The sequence below is a fragment of the Pleurodeles waltl genome, chromosome 8 (assembly GCF_031143425.1).
Source record: "Pleurodeles waltl isolate 20211129_DDA chromosome 8, aPleWal1.hap1.20221129, whole genome shotgun sequence".
Classification (NCBI taxonomy): Eukaryota; Metazoa; Chordata; class Amphibia; order Caudata; family Salamandridae; genus Pleurodeles; species Pleurodeles waltl.
In genome coordinates this window covers 1519709963-1519729913 of record NC_090447.1, presented here as the reverse complement: position 1 = coordinate 1519729913, position 19951 = coordinate 1519709963, and the positions used below count along the sequence as shown (strand labels likewise).

Below are 19951 nucleotides of genomic sequence, written 5' to 3'. Positions count from 1 at the left end.
TTAATATCACCCTAATGCTAATCGTACCCAAACCCTAACTCCTGTTGTATGTAAGTTAATTACAACTGTAGGCTACGTTGTTATTTTTAAATGTGGTACTATCCTGAACCCCGCCAACGGCACCCATTGGATGCGGTGGTCGAGAGAAGCAGTGGGTGGCATTATTTCATATACACAGCAGGACAAGTGCAGGTCCTCACCGGCGGAAGTGACGCGCTCCCTTAACCGCTGCTGAGCGGGGTTCTCGCGCGAGCCACGTGATGTCATTTCCGGTGAACCGCCGCAACGCTAGTTACAATGGTGAGCGCTTGCCAAGCCCTCTTTGCTCTGCGCATGCTCAGCGGTATGGACACTACGCCGCGCATGCGCATTGCCCCTACTCCTTGGACTGCTGTCCTTTATTGCAGCTCATCGCGACCCCAGGGGGAGTTCTCTCTGTGCAGGTATTTATCGCCTCTGTTGAGCTATGGTCACACCTTGATTTATATTCCTGAGTTTTCATAGACTGGGGAGGGCTCGCACCGCTGTGTGGGTTCACTTGTTCAGAGACAGCAGAGTGCTACCCTTCCACCAGAATGAGCTGTTCATAGTCTGTAGAGAGTCAGTGTTTTGTCTAAAGGCAGGTGTGATTGAAATATAGTTTACACCATACACAACGGATCAGCGGTTCTTAGCCTTTTGACTTCTGTGGACCCCCCACTGACTCACTGCTGGAAGCAGGGGACACCCTCATAAGCAATCTGCATGATTTGAATCTCAAAATAATATATCAAAATCCAGAAATAAGTATACACCAAACCATTACACCCATTGCAAAATATTTTATTTAAATCTCAAATAAAAAAATCTGACGTTTAATTTTATTGCGCAGGTTGGTGCTTTTCCATGTGGGATTTAATGTTTAAAAGACTAAGGGCCAGATGTATTGAGCAATTTTGCATTCGCAAGCGGTGCAAATCTCAAAATCCCACTGTTTGCAAATGCAAAATAGCGTTTCAGGATTTATGAAAGGCATTTGCAGTCCAATTTAAGGAATCGCTAAAAGAGCGACTCCGGAAATAGGGAACCAATACCTATTTGCGATTATCTATACACATGTATCATGCATTTCCAAAATGCGACCTGGGCATTTAGGAAATGCAATTACCACAAATTCAAATTTGGTGGTAACCATGTGCAATTTTTAAAAATGTATTTTTAAAACTGCCATGTAGCGCACACATGCCCCTAGGGCATGTGTGCACTTTACATGTGCACAATTTCTTTGGGGGGGGTGCATCAAAGGGAGCTTTAGGCCCCCAAAACCCTTGGATTTGCATTACCTTAGTTGTGAAAAATTAGGAAAAAAAAAAACATTCGCACCGATGGCGATTGTTAATTTTAAGAATTCGCTATTAGGGATTCGCAATTTTCTTACATCACATTTTGTATTTCTCAAATAGCAATTTCTTAAAATTTGCTATTTAAGAAATGCAAAATGGGTGTTTGATACATCTGGCCCTAAGGGCCTGTTTTAGATTTTGGCGGATGAGTTACTCTGTCACAACCGTGATGGATAGCCTGCCCGCCAAAATATAAATCCCATAGGATATAATGGGATTTATATTTTGGCAGACAGGCTATCTGTCCCCTATGTAACGGAGTAACCCATTCGTGGAAATCTAAATCAGGCCCTTATTGATGTGCTTGTCAATTTGGCTTTTTTTGCTTCTTTTGTCAGTGCATGCCAGTGCTTCATTTTAGACTACCAGTCGGCCATAGTAGATTGTGTTAGCTGTACTCGCTCTGCACCCATGAATTAAGCTGAGAATACCAACTTAGGGCCTGATTCACAAAGGTGATATTCACAAAACTGCCATTGAATAGTAACTTTATAACTGCGGAGACTCTGCATTCGTAGAAGAGAACTCTGCACATAAAAAGATAGGCCTTTCCTTACACAAACATGTAAGCTTACCCTTATGAATCAGGCCCTCAATGATTAGTCTCTATGAAGAGAGCATGGCTGTATGTTTGCATACTGTGTTGTATTGTTTCTTGCAAGGTTTACCTGTGTGTTCAAAATTGTATTTTGGTGAACTTCTCACCGTGGCTTTTTTTGTTTAAGTGTGTGTGCAAACTACTAATCTGGGCGGTTCATTGTGTTTAAATGTGCGGTTAGGTTTATGAGTAGGGAATTTTGTGGTTGTCTCTAGGTACCTTAGTCATAGATACACCACGTGGCTACATCCTGGTGAGCCCATGTCTTAAGCTTGGGTCCTATTTTGGTGGGTACATACCACATGCCAGAGGATTGCAGTTTGTGTTATGGTAGTCTTGTCATGCACACTTTTGATGACTGTATTCCACTTTATGATATGCAGATATCTGAAGTGCTTCAGTGGTCACAAGCCAAATGCTATATATGGTAAGCTTGTGTCATTTGTGTACTGGTTATCTTCTAAGGCTTGCTGTGGGAACCTGCATAACAGCATTGGCACATATCTGTGTGAAAATCATGTCCCATTTCAGTAAATTAAACCTCACATGCTATTTAGGTTGTTTTTGGTTGAGTTTTCAATGTTTGCTGAGAAATGTAACAAGGAACCCGCAACGCTAGCCTGTTTTCTGTTATTATATTTTCACCATATTTTCAAATCCCCTATAAAGAGATAATGTATTTTTTTCCTAGCTGTACTAAGGCTATATATTCACCTTCATGCAGAATTATCTTTACATGTTGGTTTTCACTAGATTTTGTTTTGTGTTGTTTTGAGTTTTGTGTTGCTGCATTCCCTGATGACATATATGTTTCTATTTCTTGCACCTGTGTTCTCGTTTTTGGACGTGTAGTATGCACTGTGTTGATAGTTGTGGAGAAGTTCCTACTTTTTTACCCCCTGCACACAGTTGCTACCATGTGCTATCATTCTTAGGTGGTCAGGTTGTGTAGTCCTGTCTTGGATGTTGTGTGCATTTTCTGGCATCATTGGTACTCTGAGAGTATATGTACATTGTTTCAAGGGATTGATTGCTTGTGTTGTTGTTAAATATGACTCTCCTGTAAGTTACCTTATTTATTTGCTTTGTCAAAAAAGGGAGATGTGTTGTGTGTCATCTCCCTTAGTCCTTTGCCTGCATCCTGCACATTGGCGTCATGGTCTTGTGCTTATAGAATAGATGAGGTTTTGCCCTACAAGGACCATTAGTACTGGGGTATAATTTTACACAAATGAACTCATACAGTACATATTGGATAAATCACCAAAGAAATGATCATATGTAGTTACACTGCTGCCGCTGAAGATTTCTCGTCCGTGTTGCTGAGCAGCCATGCCATGGCATCCCAGCACAAACTGAACTACATGAGCTGCAGGACAAGATCACTTTCAGAAAGAAGGCAGACACTGACTAATCTCCAGGAACTGACAAAATGATTTGATGGCCTGATGGTAATCACACCCCTTGCACCGTGTGATTGCCTACGTCATCTCCATTTGGGGGAAAGCACTCCTTACGGAACCCTCCAGGTTCTAGGCTGCTTCCTCTGAGCCGTTTCACTGCTTGACTCCCCCATGTCAACGTGTTGCCAATCATGATACTATGATTTACCTAACTTGATACTGTTCCGCTCCTTCTTCACATTTTATGAAATGTGTTTTGTTGTAACTGAAGACTTTTAGCATGGTGGGGAATTTTAACTGAACTTTTGTCTCCAAACTCTGGAGTTCACTACTTCTTTTCTCAAGAACCCGCTGCCTTTCCACAGTTGCATACCCCCGTATAAACTAGAAAAGTAATTGTAAGAAACAGATTTGGCATTTAATGCAGATCAAAATATAGACTCTTTCACCCAAAAGGTGCAGAATTTAACATGTATCTTCCTGGGTCTTATCTGGTTTAGATTTAATCTGAAAGGGTCTCCATGCACTCTTTGGATCACTTGCTTTAAATCCGCTTGAACTGACCTCCTTGAAGAGCCCTTCTTGTACCCTAATGCCAATGCTTTCCACCCCTTCAGGGACATGCATGAGCTTAATATTGCTCCTTCTTGCCAGATTCTCAAGTCAGTAGTGACTGCTGGATAGCTCTGTCTTGAGGTTGTAGCTGGGCTATTTCACATGTTTTCCTCTCAGCATCCAATGACGTTTTCACCGGTATGTTTTCCAGAATAGTAATTCTACTTGTTAGTTCATCATTTAAAAAAATCCTTTTGTTAAGCATTTGAAACCAATATGACAAAACATAAGCAACAGTTGTTCCCCCCCCCCCCCCCCCCCTCCTCCCCAGGTGTTGCAGTGAGTGCTAAATCACTACAGTACGGAAATACAGTCTTGAACCTGAGATGCCAGGTACATATTACCAAGTATATTATGTCTCCCATCCTCATACTGCGGCCTCCTCACCCTACAGTAACTAGAGTCTCTTCTGTCCAACCATGGTGTTTGGTCTACAAAGTAAAGACATACATTGGGGCTTTGTCCATCCCTTTTTACTCCTCCAAATGCTCCTGATACTGACTCCATATCTTTTCGTGTTTTGGGGATATCCCCTCTCCCTGTAGATAGGTTCCTCTGTCTGCCTGCACCATTGCATGTTGGAGCTCCATTCCTGAACTGTCGGGTCTTCCCTCCCCCATCGTCTCACTGTATCTTTCCTCGCTACTGCGAGGGTGTGTTGCAGAGGACCAGCGTGTATCTCTTGAGGGTCACCTCTGCCCCAGATACCCAAGGATATCAATCGGTGGGTGAACGTCAGGGTGTCGCCCACCACTTGGAAGAGTTGTCTCTGTGTACCTGACCAAAATCTGTGCAGTCTTGGGTATTCTCAAATCGTATGCACAATGGTGTCCCACTGGCCTCTTTGACAATGGTCCGTGTTGGTGGCTCCCATTGTGTGCAATTATGATTATGTGTAATTGGCTCTGTATAGCAGCTTCAGCTAGAAGCCCTCCTGAATGTGTGCCGCCCAAGGGTATGAACCTGCGGCCTCCTATTCATCATCATCAAGTCTTCCCAGATCTGTTTCCCAACCTCAGCTTGTGCAGTGTAGGTTGACAGTGCACCAGGAGTGTGAAGTATATCTGAGATATGGCATGATTGCATAATGAGGCTACTGACACCCTGTATTCCAAGAGGTTCTCATCTAAATGCTGGACACGGTCAATCTGGCAGTGTTAGGACATCCCTTATTTGCATGTAACATAGGAATTAGTCCTTAGATAGCTCATATTGCTCTTATAGCTACTTGAAAGTCAGCCATCCCAGTTCACCTTTCAGGCCCCCGTACTTTGAGATGCCCAGTATATCTCACTGCTGGTGTCCCGTCAGTCCGCGTAATTCTACGAGAGCACTGGGCACCACAATAGTGTCTCCCGAGACAGCTTATCTGCGCAACCCATTGTCAGGAACACCTCCTTCCAAGTCTGGACCATCACTGCGGTGTGCTCTGGGAGGTGTGCAACCCTGGTTGACCCACATAGGTGCCCAATGTAACCTTGTGTATACAAACCATCTGAAACAAGAGCGAATATGATGTTTTGCAAGTTGTGCTTTCAATATTACAGTAGGCAGACATAGTTGTAAGTTTTATACATAAGAAAACAGAGCTTATATGAAGGTTGTGGATGAAGTTAGAATTTAAATCTCTGTGGTAAACGCCACATATTCGAAAAGCAATCTTTATTTCATCTTTTTTAATACAGGTTTTCATTATCCTTTGGCATACAAGTAATCTTTAGTTCATCAAACCCAAAATGATTTGAAATGATAATAGTGTGCAGTATTTTGAGCAGTTTCCGTTATATACCCTGAAGTCGCTGCTTAGGGTTCACACTACATTTCCATTTGTTTCTGGAGTCAGTAATAAAGCTCTTGACTCTGCTGGAGAGAAAAGCCATGAACACATCGTCTGGTTCTTTATTTGCAGAGTGCTTAACACTAGTACTATTTCAAGTGCTCCTAGTGTGGGGAATTGACGCAAAGAGAGGCACTGTCATTTGCATAGGTTCACACAACCTGGTGAGGTACAGGAGCTGAGATAGGACCCCAGATCACAAAACAGTCAACGTCCCATTGCACCTGTGCTCTGGGGACCCGTGGCAGCCTACTCGGGGGTCCACGACTGCTTAGAAACTTGATTAATAAAGTGTATACAAATAAAGAAGCAAAATGTAAAACTGAAAAATGTAAAACGTTCTGTGAATTTGAAGCCCTTGCAATTAGAAGTTAAAAATGAAGGCCTGGAGTTAGAGTTCGTGGGACTTGTTACTCTGTTAGAAACATGGCTGATATCCCGTCAACCGTATTACAAGTGCCGTTGGATATAATGCACTTATGATATGGCGGATGGGATATTTGTAGGCCCTCAGTTACAATACTCAGATTGATTTGTGGGAGCAATATGAGTGCATCAAACAGAATATAGTATGGATGATGAGTCACCTCAGTTGAATTTAGAAAAGCTCCAACCTTCCCATTAAGATGCTTGTTTTTTAATTGTTTTGGTTAATATGTCATAGTTTGCATATTTCATTAATGCTGGTCTCTGTATTTTTAGTGTATCGTTTTGTGGCTCAAATCATTGGAAATGCTTAGACCTAGGTCCTCCCCTTCCAGTAATGACCCATTACCGGTCCCTGGATTTCAGTAATGAATCAGCGGGGGTCCCTGCGTTCAAGTAATGATTAAGTGGGGGGGTCCACAGAAGTTGAAAGGTTAAGAGCCACTAACCTGTTGAATAGATTACTCACTCGAGGGCTGGTTCCTGGCCTTCGCATGGCAGGGCACTTATTGTATGTTAGTTTCATGGAAAAGCTGCGCATACGAAGGGCGACTAAGTCACATGATGGGTCGTTTAATATGTTTACACCACAAAACATTTGGTTACTTTCACACGCTAAATTCAGTTGTGTGACACTAATAAATAGGACTGAGCCGTCTCTTTGAAGTGCCACAAATAAGGGTTTGTACCAATAAGCCTTAATGGTGTGAAAACCACTTGTTGTCCACATCAGTAATGGGTACAATGCGTGGCTCAACTGGAACTATATGGCATGGCATTACGTAAATAAATTTTATTCTACCCTACGTATACCTGTATTCAGCTACCGGATACGTTAAAGATTTTCGTAATTAAAATCATTCTTCCAGGTGCTGCTTTAATTCCAGAATGTTGTTGCTGGATTCTCATCAAGGAAACTGGAGCTTTTACAGAAAGAGCAGAAAGAACTTCATGCAAATCTGATGAAAGGGAAAGAACGAAAGCTTGATGTCACTGGGTAAAGTCACATTGACAACATTTTGTGTAGTTTGCAAAGTCCAAGAATTGATGCATACTTTCCAGTTTACGGATATCGTATTTGTGTTTGGAATAGTTCTTTGAACTTTCCTTCACTATTTGCATGGATATTGTACTTGCATGGATGTTGTGCTTGCATGGTTCAGGATGTGAACTCCCTTATGTTTCTTAAAGTGGTAAACAAAAGCCAAATGCCTCCAATTGTGTGTTTGACTGTGATTTGAGACTTTTTGAGCAGTAACCTCTGAATTCATATTATGGGCAGTGAGGCAAGGGCAGGACAGGTGGTGGTGAGGTACATAGATGCCGTGTGTAGAGAAGCAGTGATAGTGGAATAGGGTAACCAGGTACCGTCTAATCAGGTTAAGACAGTACCCCGCACCAGATACAGAGAGGGATCTGTCTCAGAAGATGGTTAATAGCCTAGTTCCTGGACTGTTGACCCACTCAAAGGACATATGGTTTATTTGGAGGCTTTCTAGCTTGATGTAGCAATCGCCCATGTGTAATTGTGCAAATTCTTGTATGGTTTACTAAACATTCTTTGTTGTGAGCAAGTGTTTCATTTTATGGAATGTGTGAAGTTTTAGTGTGCAGGCCTTAACCACTTACTTGATATTGTTTTTGGGGTTAGTTATGTATGTGTTTATGTAAGTCACTTTTATTACACATAACACAGATGTGAGCACCTAGAACCAATATTTGACTTATATAGAACAAAGAATACTGCATTAGCTCCATCATAGTCACAGCTGCTAATGGTCTCAGTTTTGGTATTTATTCTAGTTGGTTACACCTTTTCTAGGTAAAACCTCTGGCAGGTCCCTTGATAAACACCATGCCCTGAAAGGGAGATTTTGATGGCTTTTCTAGGAGAAATAAGTCAGTAGAGGCTGCCAATGGGCAGCCAGTGTCCACTTCCTACAATGTATATTTCACTTCTGAGGTTAGCACTAAAAGTAGGTTTGGTCAGATAAATTCCTTAGTCCTCTGTTGAAAGTTCAGTTGTGACATAAGAGAGAGAATGGCTGCAACTCTTTGGGTTGGGTTTGAGGAAATGTATTGCCATTCCGTTCTCGTAGTCATCTAAGCTCTCCTCTGTCCAGTGGATGGCCTTATAAGATATATTTGTCTGTCATCAGCAGGTCAAAGCCATTATAGATCATCTGCTCCTCGTGATATTAGGAATTCCTGTGTAGTGTGAAGGCTTCTCTCCTTGCAGTATGAACACATTCTAGTCCGTTCTCTCCCCACCAGCATCCTCCCCTACAGTCACAGAAGCCTATTCTCCTAATACATCAATGCACCAACAACAAGCACTTGCAATGCAATAGGTCTCGCATTTGCTTGAGTTAGGGCTATTGGCGTTGTAAATGCATAACTGGACCTTTCTTGCCACATAAATTGGTCAACCCAGCCACATAATTCGATCATCTTTGCCACATAATACCAGTGGCCCTGCACATAATTAAAGCACTTCTATTTACCTTCTTCCTCTATCATCAGCAAAAAAATGAAAATATTGCCATTATTTATTATATTTTTTATATTATTATTTTGGGGTCCCTCCCCTACCCCTCCAAATCTAATGTGGGGACCCAGAGAAGACCTAGACAAAGCACATCGTGCAGTGAGTTATGGGCAAACATATTTTGTAAAAGAAATGCCCCACAAAGCATCATGGGACGAGTTTCCAAGTGCAACGAAAATTGTAGTATCTTGACTGTAATGCTCAGAACAGCCACTAGAGGGCACCACTTTAAAACTAACATTTGTAAGAAACATAGGGCCAGATGTATCCTAGGGTTTTATCCATTATGTGTCTATGGGAAAATGTGTTCATACATTTGGCCCATGGTCATGTAACCATATAGTCAGCCCCTAAAGGCCATAACCACACGGAAACAGAGCGGCAGAACGTAATGCAGTGTAACCATATATTTAGCCCCTAGGGGCCATAGTGCAGTACAAATTTTCAGGCCTAGCAGGCTTACTAGAGTAATATTATAAACAGGGCCCTTAAAGTACATGCCCAACTGTAAAACAAAAGTTCCAGCCATGAGGACCACCACGCGGTGAGTTATGGGCAAAAATGTTTTGTAAAAGGAATGGAAAGCATTATGGGGGCAAGTTTCTGAGTGCAGCAAATATTGTAGTATCTTGACTATAATGTAGCAACGGATCCTCCGTTAGGCCAGAGGAGTGTCGCTCCCCCACCAGCAGCAGAAGCTACAAAACCTTTAACAAATGAAACGATAATAAACTATGTTTATTATCGTTTCATTTGTTAAAGGGGGGGCCACGAGGTTAACGTGCAGTGAGGGGAGTGCACTGTGCGCCATGAGTGGTACATTAACCTGAGAAAACATTTGGCGGCATTTCAAGCAAGCCCCTATACCATGCTGCTCCCTGCTGATGACGGGCTAAACCCAGAAACACGTGTACAGGGATAAACAGCACTTGCTGCGCCTACAGAGGTGAAAGACTTTATTACTTTCTGAATGGACTACGAAGTCGACTGCATTTACCATGATGCGTTGGGGTTGGACTTTGTTGCTGGAGTGTAGGCAGTGTGCTCCCTTTCTTTGTAATTTTGTCTTTGGACGGCTCCCTTGAGCCACGGCTGACGAGCCTTGGGAGGCACCTGTGCGCCATGAGTGGTACATTAACCTGAGAAAACATTTGGCGGCATTTCAAGCAAGCCCCTATACCATGCTGCTCCCTGCTGATGACGGGCTAAACCCAGAAACACGTGTACAGGGATAAACAGCACTTGCTGCGCCTACAGAGGTGAAAGACTTTATTACTTTCTGAATGGACTACGAAGTCGACTGCATTTACCATGATGCGTTGGGGTTGGACTTTGTTGCTGGAGTGTAGGCAGTGTGCTCCCTTTCTTTGTAATTTTGTCTTTGGACGGCTCCCTAGAGCCACGGCTGACGAGCCTTGGGAGGCACCTGTGCGCCATGAGTGGTACATTAACCTGAGAAAACATTTGGCGGCATTTCAAGCGAGCCCCTATACCATGCTGCTCCCTGCTGATGACGGGCTAAACCCAGAAACACGTGTACAGGGATAAACAGCACTTGCTGCGCCTACAGAGGTGAAAGACTTTATTACTTTCTGAATGGACTACGAAGTCGACTGCATTTACCATGATGCATTGGGGTTGGACTTTGTTGCTGGAGTGTAGGCAGTGTGCTCCCTTTCTTTGTAACTGTGCGCATGTATGTTTGGCCGGCTGTCTCGAGCTGGCCAAACACAAATGTGCAGTAGACTCTCTCAGTCCAGCAGCAAAGTTGCCGGGCTGGAGAGAGCATGGCTGAGCGCTCCTAGCCAATCCTGACACTGCTCTGAGCAGCGTCAGGATTGGCCACAGGGAAGGCTGGGAGCCTGTGTCTGCCTGCAGTGACGGGAGAGGAGCGGCCTAGCGGGTCAGGTAAGTTTTTATTTATTTATTTTAATTAAATTTTACCCCCTCTCACCTCAACCCCTTCGCACTGCACCTGCCTCGTCCCGCCCCTTGTGAGCGAAGCGAGCTGCGACTGCTTTGATGCTCAGAACAGCCCATAGAGGACACCATAATGAAAATAGCATTTTTAAGAAACTTGGTCATGCAACCATATAGACAGCCCATAGAAGGCATAACGACATGAAAACAGAATGGCAGAAAGTAATGCAGTGTAACCATATATGTAACACCTAGAGGGCGGTAGTGCCTTACACATTTTCATGCCTAGCAGGCCTACTGCATTACTATTACAAACAAGGCCTTTAAAACACAAACTACTCTCAGCTGTAAAACAAAAGTTCCAGACATGAGAGAGCTTAAATTGACATTGAATGGTGGGATGTACATAACCAGAACATGCCACGAACAGATGTACATTTTCCATATATGTTCAATGGCATGTGTAGCTGCAGATACACATGCTATGCATATCTCTTCCGACATCTAGTGTTGGGCTCGGAGTGTTACAAGTTGTTTTTCTTTGAAGAAGTATTTTCGGAGTCACGGGATCGAGTGACTCCTCTTGGTTACAGTGCCCATGGGCATCGACTCCATTGTTAGATTGTTTTCTTTCTGCTTTCGGGTTCGGACGTGTTTCCTCTCGCTCCGAGATTTCTAATCGGAAAACATTAGAAAAGCTATTTAATCGTCGGTATTGTTCCGATCGCGTTTCCCATCTAGCATCGAACCGGTAGTACTGTCGGAATCTTCATTTCGCCCTTCGCCCGTGTGTGCACAACTCGTGCCTGTTCGGGCCTACCGCGTGGAAAGCCTGATGGATCGGACTCCATTTCGATTCTGCCATCGGTGCCACGCGAAGTACCCACATACAGACCAACATCTGGTTTGTAATTTGTGCCTTTCTCCGGACCATCGAAAGGAAGATTGCGAAGCCTTTCGATCGAAGAAGACCTTCAGATATCGCAGGGCCCGAAGACTAGAAATGGCGTCGAAAAGTATTGAACATCTCGACGTCATGGTAGAAGAGCAGGCACAGACAGCAGTCTCCATCTGAGACACTGACTCCGAGCAAGAATCGGAAGACAATAGACCCATCACTGCTGGCCAGCACGTGAGTACGTCTGCCCATACGCCCATATATAAAAAACAACCGAAGGCCTTGGGTACACCACTGCCGGAAGGCCATGGTTCGGCCCGAAAAAAGATTGTCGGTGACCAACCTTCGGGCTCGGCGCCGAAAAAGGCCACTCCTCCGTCCACTTCGGAGTCGAGCAAGTCGGTAAAAACATCCATCTCCGGCTCAAGTAAGCGTCTTCACTCTTCAGAGTCGAAGATTCGATGTCCTGCTTCGGAGCCGACTTCATTTTTGGGAGAGAAAAAGATTCAAACTTCAGGGCCGAAAAAATCCTCATATACAGACGAACAAGGACTTTCGAGTAAACAAGCAAATCTCGAATCCGATCCAAGAATCTCACAAAGCATATGAAGAAGAGACTGAGATTGAGACAATATTGGAGGTTATGGACCAAAGACAATCAAGAATCCATATACATAAAGAGACTGGTCGAATTCTCACTGCACCTCCTTTAAACACTAAAAGAAAGCTGGCCTTTCAAGAGGAGTTAGTCTCTGCCCAACCACCAGCAAAGGTCCAGAAACAAAAAGAGAAACTAGCACCTCTCCCCCTCACTCTCCACAGCTTTCTTTTTCACTTCACAATAGTCCACCACCATTGCCTTCTCCAACACACTCATCATACTCGCATGGAGATACAGTGGACCCTTGGGATCTCTATGATCCTGATCCCATTCCAGATAATGATCCGGACCTATACCCCTCCAAACCTTCTCCTCCAGAGAACACTACTGCCTAAACTCAGGAAGTTTCTAGAGCAGCTGCTTACCATGGGGTACTTATGCACTCTGAACCCCTGGAGGAAGATTTTTTTATTCAACACCCTGTCTTCCACTCACTCTAGGTACCAGTGTCTCCCAATGTTGCCTGGAAATGACAAACCTGCTGACCAAATTTTTAGTGAGCCTGTCAAAGCTAGAGTCATTACCCCTAGAACTGATAAAAAATATAAACCTGCCCCTACAGACCCGGACTATATAACACATTAGGTTCCTCCGGACTCAGTAGTAGTCAGCGCGGCTAGGAAAAGAGCAAACGGCCAGTCATCAGGAGATGCTCCTCCTCCTGATAAGGAAAGTAGAACGTTTGATGCTGCTGGCAAAAGAGTAGCCACGCAAGCGGCTAACCAATGGAGAATTGCCAGTTCTCAAGCACTTTTGGCCAGATACGATAGAGCTCATTGGGATGAGATGCAAGAATTCAGCACCTCCCAAAAGAGCATCAAAAAAGGGCACAACTGGTTGTAGAAGAGAGACCGGCTATAAGTAATAACCAAATAAGGTCTGCCCTTGATGCTGCTGATACAGCAGCAAGGAGTGTCAGTACTGCCATTACAATTAGAAGGCATGCATGGCTACGCTCCTCTGGTTTTAAACCAGAAATTCAACAGGCAGTACTTAATATGCCATTTGATAAGAAACATTTATTTGGCCCTGAAGTAGACACCACCATACAAAAACTGAGAAAAGACTCAGATACCGCAAAGGCAATGGGGGCATTATATACCACACCATATAGAGGCTCCTTGGCAGGCCACAGTTTAGAGGAGGATTTAAGCCCAAATCCTCTAACGCTTCAACCTCCCAGACAAAGCAGGGAAAACAAACATAATATCAAAGAGGGGGATTTAGACGGTCCTACAGAGGACAATATTTCAGGAACAGAGGCAAGTTCCAAGCCTCCAAGCAAGCCACTACACCATCTAAGCAGTGACTTCTTTCCCACGCCTCCACTCCACACATCTCCTGTGGGGGGGAAGACTATAGCAATTCCACTCTCATTGGCAAAATATCACCACAGACAATTGGGTATTATCAGTTATCCGCAATGACTATTGCCTAGAATTAATCTCCACCCCTCCGAACATTCCACCACGTTACCACAAATTGTCCCCAGAACACAACGTCCTGTTGCAACAAGAGGTAAATCTCTACTATTAAAACGAGCAATAGAATTGGTTCCACATTCTCAACAAGGAACAGGAGTATACTCACTATACTTCCTCATTTCCAAAAAAGACGGCACCCTCAGGCCCATCTTGGACCTCTGGCCTCTCAATCTATACATCCTGTCAGAACATTTTCACATGGTAACTCTGCAGGATGTCATTCCTCTACTACAAAAACAAGATTACATGACTGCTTTAGATCTCAAAGATGCGTATTTCCATATACCCATCCATCCAGCTCACAGAAAATACCTCAGGTTCGTCATAGCAGGAAAACATTACCAGTTCAAAGTTTTACCATTCAGCATAACAACAGCTCCAAGAGAGTTCACAAAATGCATAGCAGTAGTAGCAGCCTACTTAAGAAGATAACACATTCACGTCTTTCCATATCTAGACGATTGGCTAATAAAATCAAGCAATTTTACACAATGCCAACAACACACTCAATATGTGATAGAAACCCTGCATACACTAGGGTTCACTCTCAATTATCAAAAATCACACCTTCAACCAGCACAAGTACAACTTTACCTAGGTGCTATTCTAAATACTCAAAAAGCCCTAGCATATCCAAATACACAAAGGATACAAGCTTTCCAAAATCTCATCCCACACATGCAGCCAAATCAACAATATACTGTCAGATTTATCATGAAAATTCTAGGGATGATGGCATCTTGCATAGTCATAGCGCCACATGCAAGACTAAGCATGAGGCCCTTACAACAGTGCCTCTCACAACAGTGGTCTCAGGCACATGGTCAACTTCAAGATCTATTGTTGATGGACTGCCAAACACATATGCCCCTTCAATGGTGGAATCTCAGCAATCTAATGAAGGGTGGTCATTTCAAGACCCTGTACCTCAGACCATAATCACAACAGACGCATCAATGATAGGTTGGGGAGCTCATCTCAACAATCTTACCATTCAACGGGAATGGGATGCCAAACAGAAACAGCTTCACACAAACCACCTAGAACTATTAACTGTATTTCTTGCCCTAAAAGTGTTTCAACCTCTTCTCAAACAGAAGACTGGTCTAATAAAAACAGACAACATGACAACCATGTATTACCTCACAAACAGGGCGAGACACATTCATCTCAACTGTCCCTACTAGCCCAAACAATATGGAAATGGGCAATTCACCATCACATTCGTCTATAAGCACAATACATTCCAGGGATAGACAATCAGCTGGCAGATCTCCTTAGCAGGAATCACCAACAAACTCATGAATGGGAGATTCACTCCCAAGTACTTTAAAAAATGGGGAACACCACAAAATGCCAAAACTTTGCATCCAGACACCCACATCCCCTATCCAAGGACAATGTTCTAATGGATCAATTGGTCAGGGATATTTGCTGATGCTTTTCCCCCTCTCCCAATCCTTCCCTTTCTAGTGACCAAACTACGTCAAACATCACTCACCATGATACTCATAGCCCCAACATAGGCATGTCAGCATTGGTACACAACACTCCTAGATCTGTCTGTAGTACCTCATTCCAAACTCCCAAACAGTCCAGATTTGTTAACACAGAATAAAGGTCAAATCAGGCACCCAAACCCCAATGCTCTCAGTATAGCGATTTGGCTCCAGAAAGTATTTGGTTACCTAAAGCTTCCATCAGAATGTATGGAAGTAATTAAACAAACAAGTAAACCTACTACTAGAAAATGTTACACAAACAAGTGGAAAAGACTTGTCTACTACTGTCAATCTAAAAACACTGATCCACTTACAACATCTATACAAGATATTGTATGCTATTTCCTTCATTGCAGAAATCAAATTTAACTTTCTCATCCATCAAAATCCATCTTACTGCAGTATCTGCTTACTTACAAACTATTTAACACACTTCTCTATTCAGAGTTCCTGTTATTAAAGCCTTTTTGGAAGGATTAAAATGCATTATTCCACCCAGAACACCACCTGTTCCTTCTTGGAATTTAAATATCGTACTTACCAGACTTATGGACCCACCTTTTGAACCCATGCACTCTAGTCAAATTCAATTTTTAACATGGAAGGTTGCCTTCCTTGTAGCTATTACTTCTTTAAGAAGAGTTAGTGAAATGCAAGCGTTCACTCTTGAAGAACCTTTTTTCCAAGTACACAAACATAAAGTTGTACTTAGAACAAATCCAAAATTTCTACCAAAAGTAGTTTCTCCTTTTCACATCAAACAAACAGTGGAATTGCCAGTCTTCTTTCCACAGCCAGACTCTGTGGCAGAAAGAGCACTTCATACTCTAGATCTCAAAAGAGCTCTTATGTACTATATAGACAGAACATAGAAAAACAAAGCAACTTTTTGTTGCTTTTCAGCAACCACATAAAGGCAATCCTATATCAAAACAAGGATTAGCAAAATGGATTGTTAGATGCATACAAACATGTTATATCAAAGCAAAAAGACAACTTTTAATCACTCCTAAAGCACATTCTACAAGAAAGAAAGGTGCGTCAATGGTGTTTTTAGGAAACATACCAATGGCTGATATATGTAAAGCAGCCAAATGGTCAACTCCTCATACATTTACAAAACACTACTGTGTTGATGTTCTTTCACAGCAACAAGCAACTGTAGGTCAAGCTGTCTTAAGAACACTATTTCAAACAACTTCAACTCCTACAGGCTAGCCACTGCTGTTTTTGGGAGGACTAACTGCTTTGTAGTCTATGCATAGCATGTGTATTTGCAGCTACACATGCCATCAAACGGAAAATTTCACTTACCCAGTGTACATCTGTTCATGGCATGTAGTGCTGCAGATTCACATGCACCCTCCCTCCTCCCCGGAAGCCTGTAGTCGTTCAAGTTTAACATTTGTACATATATAGATACATTTACATTTGCATGGACATCTCTTTATATTCTTATACTCTATCACTCCTTCCTTCACTCTTTGCTGGAAAACAATCTAACAATGGAGTCGATGCCCATGCGCACTGTAACCGAGAGGAGGACTCACTCGATCCCGTGACTCCGAAAAGACTCCTTCGAAGAAAAACAACTTGTAGCACTCCGAGCCCAACACTAAATGTCGGAAGAGATATGCACAGCATGTGAATCTGCAGCACTAAATGCCACGAACAGATGTACACTGGGTAAGCGACATTTTCCATATATCTATTTTCTCTCCCCCCCCCCCCAAACCCTCTCCCCACCCCCCAAGACACTGGAGATTCACAGACCTGGTGAACGAGGGGCAACATCCTGTGCATAATTTGATCTGGTGGTTGCCAGTGGGCAGACATTTTCTGCAGACAAGAGAAGGAAAAACACACAAAGGGGAAAGACGATGGAAGTGAAAGATGGAAAACTCACAAAGGTAGGAATCCACAAAAGACAGCTAAAGGGGCACAGAGTGTCTAGCAGTGGATTAAAGAGGCCAGGGTGGATTCAAGACTATGCTACCTTGCTGTTCGGAGCATTGACATTTAATAGCGCCGGAGTGTAATTATGTTCTATGGTATGGATTTATGTGGAGTGACTTGTATTGGAAGTATGTGTAATGATGTTGAATTATATTGTGTGGATTGCAATTATGTGGTTTGGAGTGGAATTATGTGGGTTCGAGAGGAATTGTGTGGCGTGGAATTGTTTGGCTTTGAATTGTGTGTGCTTGAATTGTGTGGCGTTGAGTGGAGCTATGTTTATTGGAAATATGTGGATAGGAAGTATGTGGTATTGTGTGTAGTGGAATTATGTTGAGTGGGATTGTGTGTCCTGGAGTGGAATTATGTGGAGTGGTATGTGCTGTGGAGTGGCGTGAAGGGGATTTATGTGGTGTGGTATTAAATTATATAGCATGATGTGGAATTCTGTGGTGTGTAAGGTATTGTGTGTCGTGGAGTGGACTTATGTGGTTTGGTGTGGAATTATGTGGTGTGGAATTGTGAGGACTAGAATTATATTGAGTGGCGTAGAATTGAGAGGCGTTGAATTGTATGGTGTTGCGTTTGACAAGGGAAAGTAAAGCAAGTCAAAATGAGTGAAATGTAAGCTTCAATAGTACTTCTGCCAGTTATATATAATAATCTACTATTACTAAATGGTCAGTAAGGCATGCACAGAGTTCCAGCTAGCAACAAGGCACTATAAATATAATTTGGAACATACTGATGCAGAATCAACCAAATTAAATGTATGTAGCGTTTTGCAAAATTTGCAACAAACCGTGCTGTAAAAGGCCTATAGAGCATCATAAATCACAAGCCCTTAAGGAGAGACGAGATGACTGCACCACCTCGCATTGTGAAAATGTCTGAACAGAAATTGGAAAATAAGGCTGGAAAAGTATTTTATTTTTATTTTAACACAGTGAAAAGTCTTGCTAGCATTCTTGCCTCACAACGAGCAGAGCAGGCTGAGAAGATTTATGGCCCCAATAAAGGAGATAAGCAATGCCCTGTGTGGGATCGTGAGTGCTGGCAGGGAGGGGCCCTGAAGAGAGAGACTTCAGATGTGATGCAAAGCTAAGCAAGTTTCATCATTACTTCTAGGTTTAGCTACATTCTACCAGAAAGGCCATATTGTGGCTTCCGTGACCAGTGAGCTAAACGACTAGGTGTTTCTTTTGTAAAATGAGCCTATTTTAGGAGCCAGAGGTAAACGAGAACAGCACTGGAATAAAGCCAAAACAAATGTCAGCGACATGGGAGGAGGTGGGAGGAATGGAATGCTGCAATAAAACACAAGCAGCTACCAGCCTAAACACCCACAGTGAAAGGGGAGCACCAGAGAAATGACAAAAATAGTCTGTCACAGCAACAGATAAAGAAACCAAAGTGGAATAATACAGTGGTTGGTTACTGCTCTGAAACTGAAAAAGGAGGGAGAAAAAGGCAGAACTGACCACTAGCGAGCAAAGAGTTTTTAAGGGACACTGCAACCATCAAAAGAAATCACTTTAAGCCATAAGAAGTCTACTAAAAGTATACATGAGGTCGAACGCTCACGCCCGACCTAAAATGGCTTCTCCCTCCACTGGACACATAATCTGGACATTACCATAGCTTCAATCATGACCACAACTTTATCCACACTATTACTTGCATCTACCTGTTGCCATGTTTAACTGTTTATGTGTTGTTTTGTTATCTAATATCTGTCATATTATGCATATTAATCACTAATCATGTTTACCAGTGCTTACCTTACAGTTCCTCCCCTCCTCACACACCAGTTGCGATGGCTATCCTAGCGTAGGACTGATTCTCATGTCTCTTAAGGACTGCTCCTCATGTCTGAGCTAACTTTTTTTTATTAAACTCCCATATTAACACCCTTCTTCTATCGGTTCATGATTGTAGGAGCCGTAGATCACTTACCTGTTCCCTTTAATTTTTTAAACATCGTGTGATTTGAGTATCTTCCTTTTCATTTAGAATGAAAAAATGAATGTCTCTGCCAGTGAACGGTGAGAACTTGAACAGACTGCACAGAGAAGACCATTCCCCAAGTGAGTGAGATGAGTACACCTCTTTTATCAGTAATCATACTGTTTTTTTCACACAACAGATGCAAATATATCCACTGATGCTGTTTGTGCTCATGCACATTGTATTTTCTTTGATGTACAATTACACAAGACAGGGGTTTGTTACCTTTGTAAAGCACATTTACCGTAATACATGGCTTGGAAGTAAAATTTCCTTTTTTCCATTAAATGACCCAGGTTCATGCATTGATTTGGAGAAAAGGTAGTATAGAATTTCTGTATCTGTTCTTTAGTTAGCCAATTTATTTTTTTATTAGTGTTTGTATTTCTGATTTGAGGGTGGTTTATTGTAATTTTAGATGATTTTTAATCTTTCCGGTGACGTGTTCCATACATATAGAGGCAGTACTCCTTCAACAATTTGCACTTATTGTGAGTATATGTGGGGAGAGGCAAATTGGAGATTTAATGGTAAATAACAAACATACTGTAATTAAACACAAGGTTACTATATTACTATTACTATTTGTGAACATTTTCAAAACTATTTTTGAACATTTTCAGAAAATCTCTGTGCATTGTAAAGGTTTCCGGTGAGCACATTCTGTATGTTTACCTTGCGTTATTGTCCTTATGCCAGACCCTCTTTTATCAA

The 19951-nt window shown here is 42.6% G+C and overlaps 1 protein-coding gene across 1 annotated transcript in view; it reads left to right on the top strand.

Annotated features, from left to right (window-relative positions):
* The first annotated feature begins 335 nt into the window (after positions 1-335).
* LOC138249617 (zinc finger protein 585A-like) overlaps positions 336-19951 on the top strand; it is a 168986-nt gene continuing 149370 nt past the window's right edge. The window contains exons 1-3 of the mRNA XM_069203565.1: positions 336-443; positions 7131-7258; positions 19244-19317. The gene's annotated coding sequence lies outside the window, so the exon portion shown is untranslated. The remainder of the gene's footprint in view (positions 444-7130; positions 7259-19243; positions 19318-19951) is intronic.